Genomic DNA, 15784 nt, shown 5'->3' with positions numbered 1-15784 from the left:
TTTTGATGTTAATTCCAATACAACTGCACATAAATGTCTGCATGATTCCCATATGACAGTGCATTTGTGGTACCTCAGTTGGAATTATCAGTATATCACAAGGACAAATCCTAGGAATCTAAAGTGTTTGTAAAGGAACATGTGTATTAGCTAACAGAGGGTTAACAATTAGTGCTAGACATGTACCCCTGAGGTTAGTGTCACAGGTGGAATAAGTGTATTTACGATGTCCATCCGGGTAAGGGATGCAATCCAAGAGCAATGTGGTTGGCAGGTAAGGGTTGGAGTTTTTTAACACGGGTTTGTTTTTTTATTTCTGAGCCATTAGTGCACTTAATTCCTGCATGATTCCCTTGACTTTGTTGTATAGATGAATCACTCACGAGGACTCTCGACAGGAACTGTTGTGCGTTTGTATGGTGATGCGTGTATTAAACCTGTAATATGCCATATCAGACCTAATGACCGCTTGTTGTCAAATTCCACTCCTACCGGGCCATTCAGTAGCTTTTTGTTTTTTTAAAACTAGCTTGGCACCTCCCTCGCTGTATAAAAGCGGCCCTCACCCCCCCCCCCCCCCCCCATTCCCGACAAAAGTCTCGTTATGGCGGAATCGATGAAGCGAGCTCGTCAAATTGTTAAACTGCTAAAGTTGTTACCTCCCTCTTCACTTGTCATTGTGGAACATGTAACCTTCAGCGGGAGAAGGTTCTGGCAAAGTGAGACTGGTAACCGGTGACACTCCTCAGGAGGTTCCTATAGTTTAGCTATTATCATTTATCCTTCCATTTGTCCTTCGTGGGCCTCTGTAGTGCAGTGGCTTTGCTGTGTGTTATTTACAAATGTGTTGCGGTTTCTGTGGCCCTCTAGTGGTCTGAAAATTCCGTTTATTGCAGCTTTCAGGAAATATATGTCTCCTCTCCTTTCTTTCAGATGTGCTGTGATCTCCTCTATCCCAGCTGGCAATTCTCACACCGTCCAGTGCAATGGAATGGAGGGTCGTTATGTCAGCATTGTGATTCCAGGCAGGAAAGAGTACCTGACACTGTGTGAGGTGGAGGTTTATGGGCACTCCATTGGGGATGCTGTTCCAAAAGGTAGGTACTACTGTCCTCACTGAATAATGCTGTAACAATTCACTAAGATAATAATTACAATTCTGAAAATGTGTTCATCACAAATGTCATAATACAACCAGTCTGTATTTTATGTACATAAAATCTTCAGATACGCAGATGATACTGTATATTTCTCTAACATTTGTTCTTTATGCTCCTGAAAAGCCATGACCAATCATTTGTTGAAGACTCATTGGTTGTCTCCCCCCCCCCCCCTCTTTGTTATTGATTTTCATACTTTTATCAAGGTGTAAATTTGGCACATGGTGGAAATGTAGCTCAGTCTTCAGTATATGGCAGCGGAGTACCTAAAAGAGCCATTGATGGGAATCGAGCTAGCATCTGGCGACAGGGCTCCTGCACCCACACAAAGCATGAATTAAAACCATGGTGGAGACTGGACCTCCAGAATACTTATAAAGTCACCTATGTCACCATCACCAACAGAAAAGACTGTTGTCATACAAGACTCAATGGAGCTGAGATCCGCATCGGAAACTCTCTGAAAAATAATGGAAACTGCAATCCTAGGTAGGATATTACAATTTGAATGAGTAATTCCTCTGTTGCTGTGCTAAGACTAGGGTTTGTACTTTTCAACCTTTTGATGTTAATTCCAATACAACTGCACATAAATGTCTGCATGATTCCCATATGACAATGCATTTGTGGTACCTCAGATGGAATTATCAGTATATCACAAGGACAAATCCTAGGAATCTAAAGTGTTTGTAAAGGAACATGTGTATTAGCTAACAGAGGGTTAACAATTAGTGCTAGACATGTACCCCTGAGGTTAGTGTCAAAGGTGGAATAAGTGTATTTACGATGTCCATCCGGGTAAGGGATGCAATCCAAGAGCAATGTGGTTGGCAGGTAAGGGTTGGAGTTTTTTAACACGGGTTTGTTTTTTTATTTCTGAGCCATTAGTGCACTTAATTCCTGCATGATTCCCTTGACTTTGTTGTATAGATGAATCACTCACGAGGACTCTCGACAGGAACTGTTGTGCGTTTGTATGGTGATGCGTGTATTAAACCTGTAATATGCCATATCAGACCTAATGACCGCTTGTTGTCAAATTCCACTCCTACCGGGCCATTCAGTAGCTTTTTGTTTTTTTAAAACTAGCTTGGCACCTCCCTCGCTGTATAAAAGCGGCCCTCACCCCGCCCCCCCCCCCATTCCCGACAAAAGTCTCGTTATGGCGGAATCGATGAAGCGAGCTCGTCAAATTGTTAAACTGCTAAAGTTGTTACCTCCCTCTTCACTTGTCATTGTGGAACATGTAACCTTCAGCGGGAGAAGGTTCTGGCAAAGTGAGACTGGTAACCGGTGACACTCCTCAGGAGGTTCCTATAGTTTAGCTATTATCATTTATCCTTCCATTTGTCCTTCGTGGGCCTCTGTAGTGCAGTGGCTTTGCTGTGTGTTATTTACAAATGTGTTGCGGTTTCTGTGGCCCTCTAGTGGTCTGAAAATTCCGTTTATTGCAGCTTTCAGGAAATATATGTCTCCTCTCCTTTCTTTCAGATGTGCTGTGATCTCCTCTATCCCAGCTGGCAATTCTCACACCTTCCAGTGCAGTGGAATGGAGGGTCGTTATGTCAGCATTGTGATTCCAGGCAGGAAAGAGTACCTGACACTGTGTGAGGTGGAGGTTTATGGGCACTCCATTGGGGATGCTGTTCCAAAAGGTAGGTACTACTGTCCTCACTGAATAATGCTGTAACAATTCACTAAGATAATAATTACAATTCTGAAAATGTGTTCATCACAAATGTCATAATACAACCAGTCTGTATTTTATGTACATAAAATCTTCAGATACGAAGATGATACTGTATATTTCTCTAACATTTGTTCTTTATGCTACTGAAAAGCCATGACCAATCATTTGTTGAAGACTCATTGGTTGTCTCCCCCCCCCCCTCTTTGTTATTGATTTTCATACTTTTATCAAGGTGTAAATTTGGCACATGGTGGAAATGTAGCTCAGTCTTCAGTATATGGCAGCGGAGTACCTAAAAGAGCCATTGATGGGAATCGAGCTAGCATCTGGCGACAGGGCTCCTGCACCCACACAAAGCATGAATTAAAACCATGGTGGAGACTGGACCTCCAGAATACTTATAAAGTCACCTATGTCACCATCACCAACAGAAAAGACTGTTGTCATACAAGACTCAATGGAGCTGAGATCCGCATCGGAAACTCTCTGAAAAATAATGGAAACGGCAATCCTAGGTAAGATATTACAATTTGAATGAGTAATTCCTCTGTTGCTGTGCTAAGACTAGGGTTTGTACTTTTCAACCTTTTGATGTTAATTCCAATACAACTGCACATAAATGTCTGCATGATTCCCATATGACAGTGCATTTGTGGTACCTCAGTTGGAATTATCAGTATATCACAAGGACAAATCCTAGGAATCTAAAGTGTTTGTAAAGGAACATGTGTATTAGCTAACAGAGGGTTAACAATTAGTGCTAGACATGTACCCCTGAGGTTAGTGTCACAGGTGGAATAAGTGTATTTACGATGTCCATCCGGGTAAGGGATGCAATCCAAGAGCAATGTGGTTGGCAGGTAAGGGTTGGAGTTTTTTAACACGGGTTTGTTTTTTTATTTCTGAGCCATTAGTGCACTTAATTCCTGCATGATTCCCTTGACTTTGTTGTATAGATGAATCACTCACGAGGACTCTCGACAGGAACTGTTGTGCGTTTGTATGGTGATGCGTGTATTAAACCTGTAATATGCCATATCAGACCTAATGACCGCTTGTTGTCAAATTCCACTCCTACCGGGCCATTCAGTAGCTTTTTGTTTTTTTAAAACTAGCTTGGCACCTCCCTCGCTGTATAAAAGCGGCCCTCACCCCGCCCCCCCCCCCCCCCCCCCCCATTCCCGACAAAAGTCTCGTTATGGCGGAATCGATGAAGCGAGCTCGTCAAATTGTTAAACTGCTAAAGTTGTTACCTCCCTCTTCACTTGTCATTGTGGAACATGTAACCTTCAGCGGGAGAAGGTTCTGGCAAAGTGAGACTGGTAACCGGTGACACTCCTCAGGAGGTTCCTATAGTTTAGCTATTATCATTTATCCTTCCATTTGTCCTTCGTGGGCCTCTGTAGTGCAGTGGCTTTGCTGTGTGTTATTTACAAATGTGTTGCGGTTTCTGTGGCCCTCTAGTGGTCTGAAAATTCCGTTTATTGCAGCTTTCAGGAAATATATGTCTCCTCTCCTTTCTTTCAGATGTGCTGTGATCTCCTCTATCCCAGCTGGCAATTCTCACACCTTCCAGTGCAATGGAATGGAGGGTCGTTATGTCAGCATTGTGATTCCAGGCAGGAAAGAGTACCTGACACTGTGTGAGGTGGAGGTTTATGGGCACTCCATTGGGGATGCTGTTCCAAAAGGTAGGTACTACTGTCCTCACTGAATAATGCTGTAACAATTCACTAAGATAATAATTACAATTCTGAAAATGTGTTCATCACAAATGTCATAATACAACCAGTCTGTATTTTATGTACATAAAATATTCAGATACGCAGATGATACTGTATATTTCTCTAACATTTGTTCTTTATGCTCCTGAAAAGCCATGACCAATCATTTGTTGAAGACTCATTGGTTGTCTCCCCCCCCCCCTCTTTGTTATTGATTTTCATACTTTTATCAAGGTGTAAATTTGGCACATGGTGGAAATGTAGCTCAGTCTTCAGTATATGGCAGCGGAGTACCTAAAAGAGCCATTGATGGGAATCGACCTAGCATCTGCACCCACACAAAGCATGAATTAAAACCATGGTGGAGACTGGACCTCCAGAATACTTATAAAGTCAACTATGTCACCATCACCAACAGAAAAGACTGTTGTCATACAAGACTCAATGGAGCTGAGATCCGCATCGGAAACTCTCTGAAAAATAATGGAAACGGCAATCCTAGGTAAGATATTACAATTTGAATGAGTAATTCCTCTGTTGCTGTGCTAAGACTAGGGTTTGTACTTTTCAACCTTTTGATGTTAATTCCAATACAACTGCACATAAATGTCTGCATGATTCCCATATGACAGTGCATTTGTGGTACCTCAGTTGGAATTATCAGTATATCACAAGGACAAATCCTAGGAATCTAAAGTGTTTGTAAAGGAACATGTGTATTAGCTAACAGAGGGTTAACAATTAGTGCTAGACATGTACCCCTGAGGTTAGTGTCACAGGTGGAATAAGTGTATTTACGATGTCCATCCGGGTAAGGGATGCAATCCAAGAGCAATGTGGTTGGCAGGTAAGGGTTGGAGTTTTTTAACACGGGTTTGTTTTTTTATTTCTGAGCCATTAGTGCACTTAATTCCTGCATGATTCCCTTGACTTTGTTGTATAGATGAATCACTCACGAGGACTCTCGACAGGAACTGTTGTGCGTTTGTATGGTGATGCGTGTATTAAACCTGTAATATGCCATATCAGACCTAATGACCGCTTGTTGTCAAATTCCACTCCTACCGGGCCATTCAGTAGCTTTTTGTTTTTTTAAAACTAGCTTGGCACCTCCCTCGCTGTATAAAAGCGGCCCTCACCCCGCCCCCCCCCCCATTCCAGACAAAAGTCTCGTTATGGCGGAATCGATGAAGCGAGCTCGTCAAATTGTTAAACTGGTAAAGTTGTTACCTCCCTCTTCACTTGTCATTGTGGAACATGTAACCTTCAGCGGGAGAAGGTTCTGGCAAAGTGAGACTGGTAACCGGTGACACTCCTCAGGAGGTTCCTATAGTTTAGCTATTATCATTTATCCTTCCATTTGTCCTTCGTGGGCCTCTGTAGTGCAGTGGCTTTGCTGTGTGTTATTTACAAATGTGTTGCGGTTTCTGTGGCCCTCTAGTGGTCTGAAAATTCCGTTTATTGCAGCTTTCAGGAAATATATGTCTCCTCTCCTTTCTTTCAGATGTGCTGTGATCTCCTCTATCCCAGCTGGCAATTCTCACACCTTCCAGTGCAATGGAATGGAGGGTCGTTATGTCAGCATTGTGATTCCAGGCAGGAAAGAGTACCTGACACTGTGTGAGGTGGAGGTTTATGGGCACTCCATTGGGGATGCTGTTCCAAAAGGTAGGTACTACTGTCCTCACTGAATAATGCTGTAACAATTCACTAAGATAATAATTACAATTCTGAAAATGTGTTCATCACAAATGTCATAATACAACCAGTCTGTATTTTATGTACATAAAATCCTCAGATACGCAGATGATACTGTATATTTCTCTAACATTTGTTCTTTATGCTCCTGAAAAGCCATGACCAATCATTTGTTGAAGACTCATTGGTTGTCTCCCCCCCCCCCCCCCTCTTTGTTATTGATTTTCATACTTTTATCAAGGTGTAAATTTGGCACATGGTGGAAATGTAGCTCAGTCTTCAGTATATGGCAGCGGAGTACCTAAAAGAGCCATTGATGGGAATCGAGCTAGCATCTGGCGACAGGGCTCCTGCACCCACACAAAGCATGAATTAAAACCATGGTGGAGACTGGACCTCCAGAATACTTATAAAGTCACCTATGTCACCATCACCAACAGAAAAGACTGTTGTCATACAAGACTCAATGGAGCTGAGATCCGCATCGGAAACTCTCTGAAAAATAATGGAAACGGCAATCCTAGGTAAGATATTACAATTTGAATGAGTAATTCCTCTGTTGCTGTGCTAAGACTAGGGTTTGTACTTTTCAACCTTTTGATGTTAATTCCAATACAACTGCACATAAATGTCTGCATGATTCCCATATGACAGTGCATTTGTGGTACCTCAGTTGGAATTATCAGTATATCACAAGGACAAATCCTAGGAATCTAAAGTGTTTGTAAAGGAACATGTGTATTAGCTAACAGAGGGTTAACAATTAGTGCTAGACATGTACCCCTGAGGTTAGTGTCACAGGTGGAATAAGTGTATTTACGATGTCCATCCGGGTAAGGGATGCAATCCAAGAGCAATGTGGTTGGCAGGTAAGGGTTGGAGTTTTTTAACACGGGTTTGTTTTTTTATTTCTGAGCCATTAGTGCACTTAATTCCTGCATGATTCCCTTGACTTTGTTGTATAGATGAATCACTCACGAGGACTCTCGACAGGAACTGTTGTGCGTTTGTATGGTGATGCGTGTATTAAACCTGTAATATGCCATATCAGACCTAATGACCGCTTGTTGTCAAATTCCACTCCTACCGGGCCATTCAGTAGCTTTTTGTTTTTTTAAAACTAGCTTGGCACCTCCCTCGCTGTATAAAAGCGGCCCTCACCCCGCCCCCCCCCCCCCCCCCCATTCCCGACAAAAGTCTCGTTATGGCGGAATCGATGAAGCGAGCTCGTCAAATTGTTAAACTGCTAAAGTTGTTACCTCCCTCTTCACTTGTCATTGTGGAACATGTAACCTTCAGCGGGAGAAGGTTCTGGCAAAGTGAGACTGGTAACCGGTGACACTCCTCAGGAGGTTCCTATAGTTTAGCTATTATCATTTATCCTTCCATTTGTCCTTCGTGGGCCTCTGTAGTGCAGTGGCTTTGCTGTGTGTTATTTACAAATGTGTTGCGGTTTCTGTGGCCCTCTAGTGGTCTGAAAATTCCGTTTATTGCAGCTTTCAGGAAATATATGTCTCCTCTCCTTTCTTTCAGATGTGCTGTGATCTCCTCTATCCCAGCTGGCAATTCTCACACCTTCCAGTGCAGTGGAATGGAGGGTCGTTATGTCAGCATTGTGATTCCAGGCAGGAAAGAGTACCTGACACTGTGTGAGGTGGAGGTTTATGGGCACTCCATTGGGGATGCTGTTCCAAAAGGTAGGTACTACTGTCCTCACTGAATAATGCTGTAACAATTCACTAAGATAATAATTACAATTCTGAAAATGTGTTCATCACAAATGTCATAATACAACCAGTCTGTATTTTATGTACATAAAATCTTCAGATACGAAGATGATACTGTATATTTCTCTAACATTTGTTCTTTATGCTACTGAAAAGCCATGACCAATCATTTGTTGAAGACTCATTGGTTGTCTCCCCCCCCCCCCTCTTTGTTATTGATTTTCATACTTTTATCAAGGTGTAAATTTGGCACATGGTGGAAATGTAGCTCAGTCTTCAGTATATGGCAGCGGAGTACCTAAAAGAGCCATTGATGGGAATCGAGCTAGCATCTGGCGACAGGGCTCCTGCACCCACACAAAGCATGAATTAAAACCATGGTGGAGACTGGACCTCCAGAATACTTATAAAGTCACCTATGTCACCATCACCAACAGAAAAGACTGTTGTCATACAAGACTCAATGGAGCTGAGATCCGCATCGGAAACTCTCTGAAAAATAATGGAAACGGCAATCCTAGGTAGGATATTACAATTTGAATGAGTAATTCCTCTGTTGCTGTGCTAAGACTAGGGTTTGTACTTTTCAACCTTTTGATGTTAATTCCAATACAACTGCACATAAATGTCTGCATGATTCCCATATGACAATGCATTTGTGGTACCTCAGTTGGAATTATCAGTATATCACAAGGACAAATCCTAGGAATCTAAAGTGTTTGTAAAGGAACATGTGTATTAGCTAACAGAGGGTTAACAATTAGTGCTAGACATGTACCCCTGAGGTTAGTGTCACAGGTGGAATAAGTGTATTTACGATGTCCATCCGGGTAAGGGATGCAATCCAAGAGCAATGTGGTTGGCAGGTAAGGGTTGGAGTTTTTTAACACGGGTTTGTTTTTTTATTTCTGAGCCATTAGTGCACTTAATTCCTGCATGATTCCCTTGACTTTGTTGTATAGATGAATCACTCACGAGGACTCTCGACAGGAACTGTTGTGCGTTTGTATGGTGATGCGTGTATTAAACCTGTAATATGCCATATCAGACCTAATGACCGCTTGTTGTCAAATTCCACTCCTACCGGGCCATTCAGTAGCTTTTTGTTTTTTTAAAACTAGCTTGGCACCTCCCTCGCTGTATAAAAGCGGCCCTCACCCCGCCCCCCCCCCCCCCCCCCCCCCATTCCCGACAAAAGTCTCGTTATGGCGGAATCGATGAAGCGAGCTCGTCAAATTGTTAAACTGCTAAAGTTGTTACCTCCCTCTTCACTTGTCATTGTGGAACATGTAACCTTCAGCGGGAGAAGGTTCTGGCAAAGTGAGACTGGTAACCGGTGACACTCCTCAGGAGGTTCCTATAGTTTAGCTATTATCATTTATCCTTCCATTTGTCCTTCGTGGGCCTCTGTAGTGCAGTGGCTTTGCTGTGTGTTATTTACAAATGTGTTACGGTTTCTGTGGCCCTCTAGTGGTCTGAAAATTCCGTTTATTGCAGCTTTCAGGAAATATATGTCTCCTCTCCTTTCTTTCAGATGTGCTGTGATCTCCTCTATCCCAGCTGGCAATTCTCACACCTTCCAGTGCAATGGAATGGAGGGTCGTTATGTCAGCATTGTGATTCCAGGCAGGAAAGAGTACCTGACACTGTGTGAGGTGGAGGTTTATGGGCACTCCATTGGGGATGCTGTTCCAAAAGGTAGGTACTACTGTCCTCACTGAATAATGCTGTAACAATTCACTAAGATAATAATTACAATTCTGAAAATGTGTTCATCACAAATGTCATAATACAACCAGTCTGTATTTTATGTACATAAAATCTTCAGATACGCAGATGATACTGTATATTTCTCTAACATTTGTTCTTTATGCTCCTGAAAAGCCATGACCAATCATTTGTTGAAGACTCATTGGTTGTCTCCCCCCCCCCCCCCCCCTCTTTGTTATTGATTTTCATACTTTTATCAAGGTGTAAATTTGGCACATGGTGGAAATGTAGCTCAGTCTTCAGTATATGGCAGCGGAGTACCTAAAAGAGCCATTGATGGGAATCGAGCTAGCATCTGGCGACAGGGCTCCTGCACCCACACAAAGCATGAATTAAAACCATGGTGGAGACTGGACCTCCAGAATACTTATAAAGTCACCTATGTCACCATCACCAACAGAAAAGACTGTTGTCATACAAGACTCAATGGAGCTGAGATCCGCATCGGAAACTCTCTGAAAAATAATGGAAACGGCAATCCTAGGTAGGATATTACAATTTGAATGAGTAATTCCTCTGTTGCTGTGCTAAGACTAGGGTTTGTACTTTTCAACCTTTTGATGTTAATTCCAATACAACTGCACATAAATGTCTGCATGATTCCCATATGACAGTGCATTTGTGGTACCTCAGTTGGAATTATCAGTATATCACAAGGACAAATCCTAGGAATCTAAAGTGTTTGTAAAGGAACATGTGTATTAGCTAACAGAGGGTTAACAATTAGTGCTAGACATGTACCCCTGAGGTTAGTGTCACAGGTGGAATAAGTGTATTTACGATGTCCATCCGGGTAAGGGATGCAATCCAAGAGCAATGTGGTTGGCAGGTAAGGGTTGGAGTTTTTTAACACAGGTTTGTTTTTTTATTTCTGAGCCATTAGTGCACTTAATTCCTGCATGATTCCCTTGACTTTGTTGTATAGATGAATCACTCACGAGGACTCTCGACAGGAACTGTTGTGCGTTTGTATGGTGATGCGTGTATTAAACCTGTAATATGCCATATCAGACCTAATGACCGCTTGTTGTCAAATTCCACTCCTACCGGGCCATTCAGTAGCTTTTTGTTTTTTTAAAACTAGCTTGGCACCTCCCTCGCTGTATAAAAGCGGCCCTCACCCCGCCCCCCCCCCCATTCCCGACAAAAGTCTCGTTATGGCGGAATCGATGAAGCGAGCTCGTCAAATTGTTAAACTGGTAAAGTTGTTACCTCCCTCTTCACTTGTCATTGTGGAACATGTAACCTTCAGCGGGAGAAGGTTCTGGCAAAGTGAGACTGGTAACCGGTGACACTCCTCAGGAGGTTCCTATAGTTTAGCTATTATCATTTATCCTTCCATTTGTCCTTCGTGGGCCTCTGTAGTGCAGTGGCTTTGCTGTGTGTTATTTACAAATGTGTTGCAGTTTCTGTGGCCCTCTAGTGGTCTGAAAATTCCGTTTATTGCAGCTTTCAGGAAATATATGTCTCCTCTCCTTTCTTTCAGATGTGCTGTGATCTCCTCTATCCCAGCTGGCAATTCTCACACCTTCCAGTGCAATGGAATGGAGGGTCGTTATGTCAGCATTGTGATTCCAGGCAGGAAAGAGTACCTGACACTGTGTGAGGTGGAGGTTTATGGGCACTCCATTGGGGATGCTGTTCCAAAAGGTAGGTACTACTGTCCTCACTGAATAATGCTGTAACAATTCACTAAGATAATAATTACAATTCTGAAAATGTGTTCATCACAAATGTCATAATACAACCAGTCTGTATTTTATGTACATAAAATCCTCAGATACGCAGATGATACTGTATATTTCTCTAACATTTGTTCTTTATGCTCCTGAAAAGCCATGACCAATCATTTGTTGAAGACTCATTGGTTGTCTCCCCCCCCCCCCCCCCTCTTTGTTATTGATTTTCATACTTTTATCAAGGTGTAAATTTGGCACATGGTGGAAATGTAGCTCAGTCTTCAGTATATGGCAGCGGAGTACCTAAAAGAGCCATTGATGGGAATCGAGCTAGCATCTGGCGACAGGGCTCCTGCACCCACACAAAGCATGAATTAAAACCATGGTGGAGACTGGACCTCCAGAATACTTATAAAGTCACCTATGTCACCATCACCAACAGAAAAGACTGTTGTCATACAAGACTCAATGGAGCTGAGATCCGCATCGGAAACTCTCTGAAAAATAATGGAAACGGCAATCCTAGGTAAGATATTACAATTTGAATGAGTAATTCCTCTGTTGCTGTGCTAAGACTAGGGTTTGTACTTTTCAACCTTTTGATGTTAATTCCAATACAACTGCACATAAATGTCTGCATGATTCCCATATGACAGTGCATTTGTGGTACCTCAGTTGGAATTATCAGTATATCACAAGGACAAATCCTAGGAATCTAAAGTGTTTGTAAAGGAACATGTGTATTAGCTAACAGAGGGTTAACAATTAGTGCTAGACATGTACCCCTGAGGTTAGTGTCACAGGTGGAATAAGTGTATTTACGATGTCCATCCGGGTAAGGGATGCAATCCAAGAGCAATGTGGTTGGCAGGTAAGGGTTGGAGTTTTTTAACACGGGTTTGTTTTTTTATTTCTGAGCCATTAGTGCACTTAATTCCTGCATGATTCCCTTGACTTTGTTGTATAGATGAATCACTCACGAGGACTCTCGACAGGAACTGTTGTGCGTTTGTATGGTGATGCGTGTATTAAACCTGTAATATGCCATATCAGACCTAATGACCGCTTGTTGTCAAATTCCACTCCTACCGGGCCATTCAGTAGCTTTTTGTTTTTTTAAAACTAGCTTGGCACCTCCCTCGCTGTATAAAAGCGGCCCTCACCCCGCCCCCCCCCCCCCCATTCCCGACAAAAGTCTCGTTATGGCGGAATCGATGAAGCGAGCTCGTCAAATTGTTAAACTGCTAAAGTTGTTACCTCCCTCTTCACTTGTCATTGTGGAACATGTAACCTTCAGCGGGAGAAGGTTCTGGCAAAGTGAGACTGGTAACTGGTGACACTCCTCAGGAGGTTCCTATAGTTTAGCTATTATCATTTATCCTTCCATTTGTCCTTCGTGGGCCTCTGTAGTGCAGTGGCTTTGCTGTGTGTTATTTACAAATGTGTTGCGGTTTCTGTGGCCCTCTAGTGGTCTGAAAATTCCGTTTATTGCAGCTTTCAGGAAATATATGTCTCCTCTCCTTTCTTTCAGATGTGCTGTGATCTCCTCTATCCCAGCTGGCAATTCTCACACCTTCCAGTGCAATGGAATGGAGGGTCGTTATGTCAGCATTGTGATTCCAGGCAGGAAAGAGTACCTGACACTGTGTGAGGTGGAGGTTTATGGGCACTCCATTGGGGATGCTGTTCCAAAAGGTAGGTACTACTGTCCTCACTGAATAATGCTGTAACAATTCACTAAGATAATAATTACAATTCTGAAAATGTGTTCATCACAAATGTCATAATACAACCAGTCTGTATTTTATGTACATAAAATCTTCAGATACGCAGATGATACTGTATATTTCTCTAACATTTGTTCTTTATGCTCCTGAAAAGCCATGACCAATCATTTGTTGAAGACTCATTGGTTGTCTCCCCCCCCCCCCCCCTCTTTGTTATTGATTTTCATGCTTTTATCAAGGTGTAAATTTGGCACATGGTGGAAATGTAGCTCAGTCTTCAGTATATGGCAGCGGAGTACCTAAAAGAGCCATTGATGGGAATCGAGCTAGCATCTGGCGACAGGGCTCCTGCACCCACACAAAGCATGAATTAAAACCATGGTGGAGACTGGACCTCCAGAATACTTATAAAGTCACCTATGTCACCATCACCAACAGAAAAGACTGTTGTCATACAAGACTCAATGGAGCTGAGATCCGCATCGGAAACTCTCTGAAAAATAATGGAAACTGCAATCCTAGGTAGGATATTACAATTTGAATGAGTAATTCCTCTGTTGCTGTGCTAAGACTAGGGTTTGTACTTTTCAACCTTTTGATGTTAATTCCAATACAACTGCACATAAATGTCTGCATGATTCCCATATGACAATGCACTTGTGGTACCTCAGTTGGAATTATCAGTATATCACAAGGACAAATCCTAGGAATCTAAAGTGTTTGTAAAGGAACATGTGTATTAGCTAACAGAGGGTTAACAATTAGTGCTAGACATGTACCCCTGAGGTTAGTGTCACAGGTGGAATAAGTGTATTTACGATGTCCATCCGGGTAAGGGATGCAATCCAAGAGCAATGTGGTTGGCAGGTAAGGGTTGGAGTTTTTTAACACGGGTTTGTTTTTTTATTTCTGAGCCATTAGTGCACTTAATTCCTGCATGATTCCCTTGACTTTGTTGTATAGATGAATCACTCACGAGGACTCTCGACAGGAACTGTTGTGCGTTTGTATGGTGATGCGTGTATTAAACCTGTAATATGCCATATCAGACCTAATGACCGCTTGTTGTCAAATTCCACTCCTACCGGGCCATTCAGTAGCTTTTTGTTTTTTTAAAACTAGCTTGGCACCTCCCTCGCTGTATAAAAGCGGCCCTCACCCCGCCCCCCCCCCCATTCCCGACAAAAGTCTCGTTATGGCGGAATCGATGAAGCGAGCTCGTCAAATTGTTAAACTGCTAAAGTTGTTACCTCCCTCTTCACTTGTCATTGTGGAACATGTAACCTTCAGCGGGAGAAGGTTCTGGCAAAGTGAGACTGGTAACCGGTGACACTCCTCAGGAGGTTCCTATAGTTTAGCTATTATCATTTATCCTTCCATTTGTCCTTCGTGGGCCTCTGTAGTGCAGTGGCTTTGCTGTGTGTTATTTACAAATGTGTTGCGGTTTCTGTGGCCCTCTAGTGGTCTGAAAATTCCGTTTATTGCAGCTTTCAGGAAATATATGTCTCCTCTCCTTTCTTTCAGATGTGCTGTGATCTCCTCTATCCCAGCTGGCAATTCTCACACCTTCCAGTGCAGTGGAATGGAGGGTCGTTATGTCAGCATTGTGATTCCAGGCAGGAAAGAGTACCTGACACTGTGTGAGGTGGAGGTTTATGGGCACTCCATTGGGGATGCTGTTCCAAAAGGTAGGTACTACTGTCCTCACTGAATAATGCTGTAACAATTCACTAAGATAATAATTACAATTCTGAAAATGTGTTCATCACAAATGTCATAATACAACCAGTCTGTATTTTATGTACATAAAATCTTCAGATACGCAGATGATACTGTATATTTCTCTAACATTTGTTCTTTATGCTCCTGAAAAGCCATGACCAATCATTTGTTGAAGACTCATTGGTTGTCTCCCCCCCCCCCTCTTTGTTATTGATTTTCATACTTTTATCAAGGTGTAAATTTGGCACATGGTGGAAATGTAGCTCAGTCTTCAGTATATGGCAGCGGAGTACCTAAAAGAGCCATTGATGGGAATCGAGCTAGCATCTGGCGACAGGGCTCCTGCACCCACACAAAGCATGAATTAAAACCATGGTGGAGACTGGACCTCCAGAATACTTATAAAGTCACCTATGTCACCATCACCAACAGAAAAGACTGTTGTCATACAAGACTCAATGGAGCTGAGATCCGCATCGGAAACTCTCTGAAAAATAATGGAAACGGCAATCCTAGGTAAGATATTACAATTTGAATGAGTAATTCCTCTGTTGCTGTGCTAAGACTAGGGTTTGTACTTTTCAACCTTTTGATGTTAATTCCAACTGCACATAAATGTCTGCATGATTCCCATATGACAGTGCATTTGTGGTACCTCAGTTGGAATTATCAGTATATCACAAGGACAAATCCTAGGAATCTAAAGTGTTTGTAAAGGAACATGTGTAGTAGCTAACAGAGGGTTAACAATTAGTGCTAGACATGTACCCCTGAGGTTAGTGTCACAGGTGGAATAAGTGTATTTACAATGTCCATCCGGCTAAGGGATGCAATCCAAGAGCAATGTGGTTGGCAGGTAAGGGTTGGAGTTTTTTAACACGGGTTTG

The 15784-nt window shown here is 42.5% G+C and overlaps 1 protein-coding gene across 1 annotated transcript in view; it reads left to right on the top strand.

Moving 5' to 3' along the window:
- LOC139916426 (uncharacterized) overlaps positions 1-15784 on the top strand; it is a 171555-nt gene that overhangs the window by 135641 nt on the left and 20130 nt on the right. The gene's annotated exons all lie outside the window — the stretch shown is intronic.

This window comes from Centroberyx gerrardi, chromosome 12 (genome assembly GCF_048128805.1).
Source record: "Centroberyx gerrardi isolate f3 chromosome 12, fCenGer3.hap1.cur.20231027, whole genome shotgun sequence".
NCBI lineage: Eukaryota > Metazoa > Chordata > Actinopteri > Beryciformes > Berycidae > Centroberyx > Centroberyx gerrardi.
The sequence above is the reverse complement of the archived record's forward strand: the minus strand, read 5'-3'. Positions and strand labels throughout refer to the sequence as shown.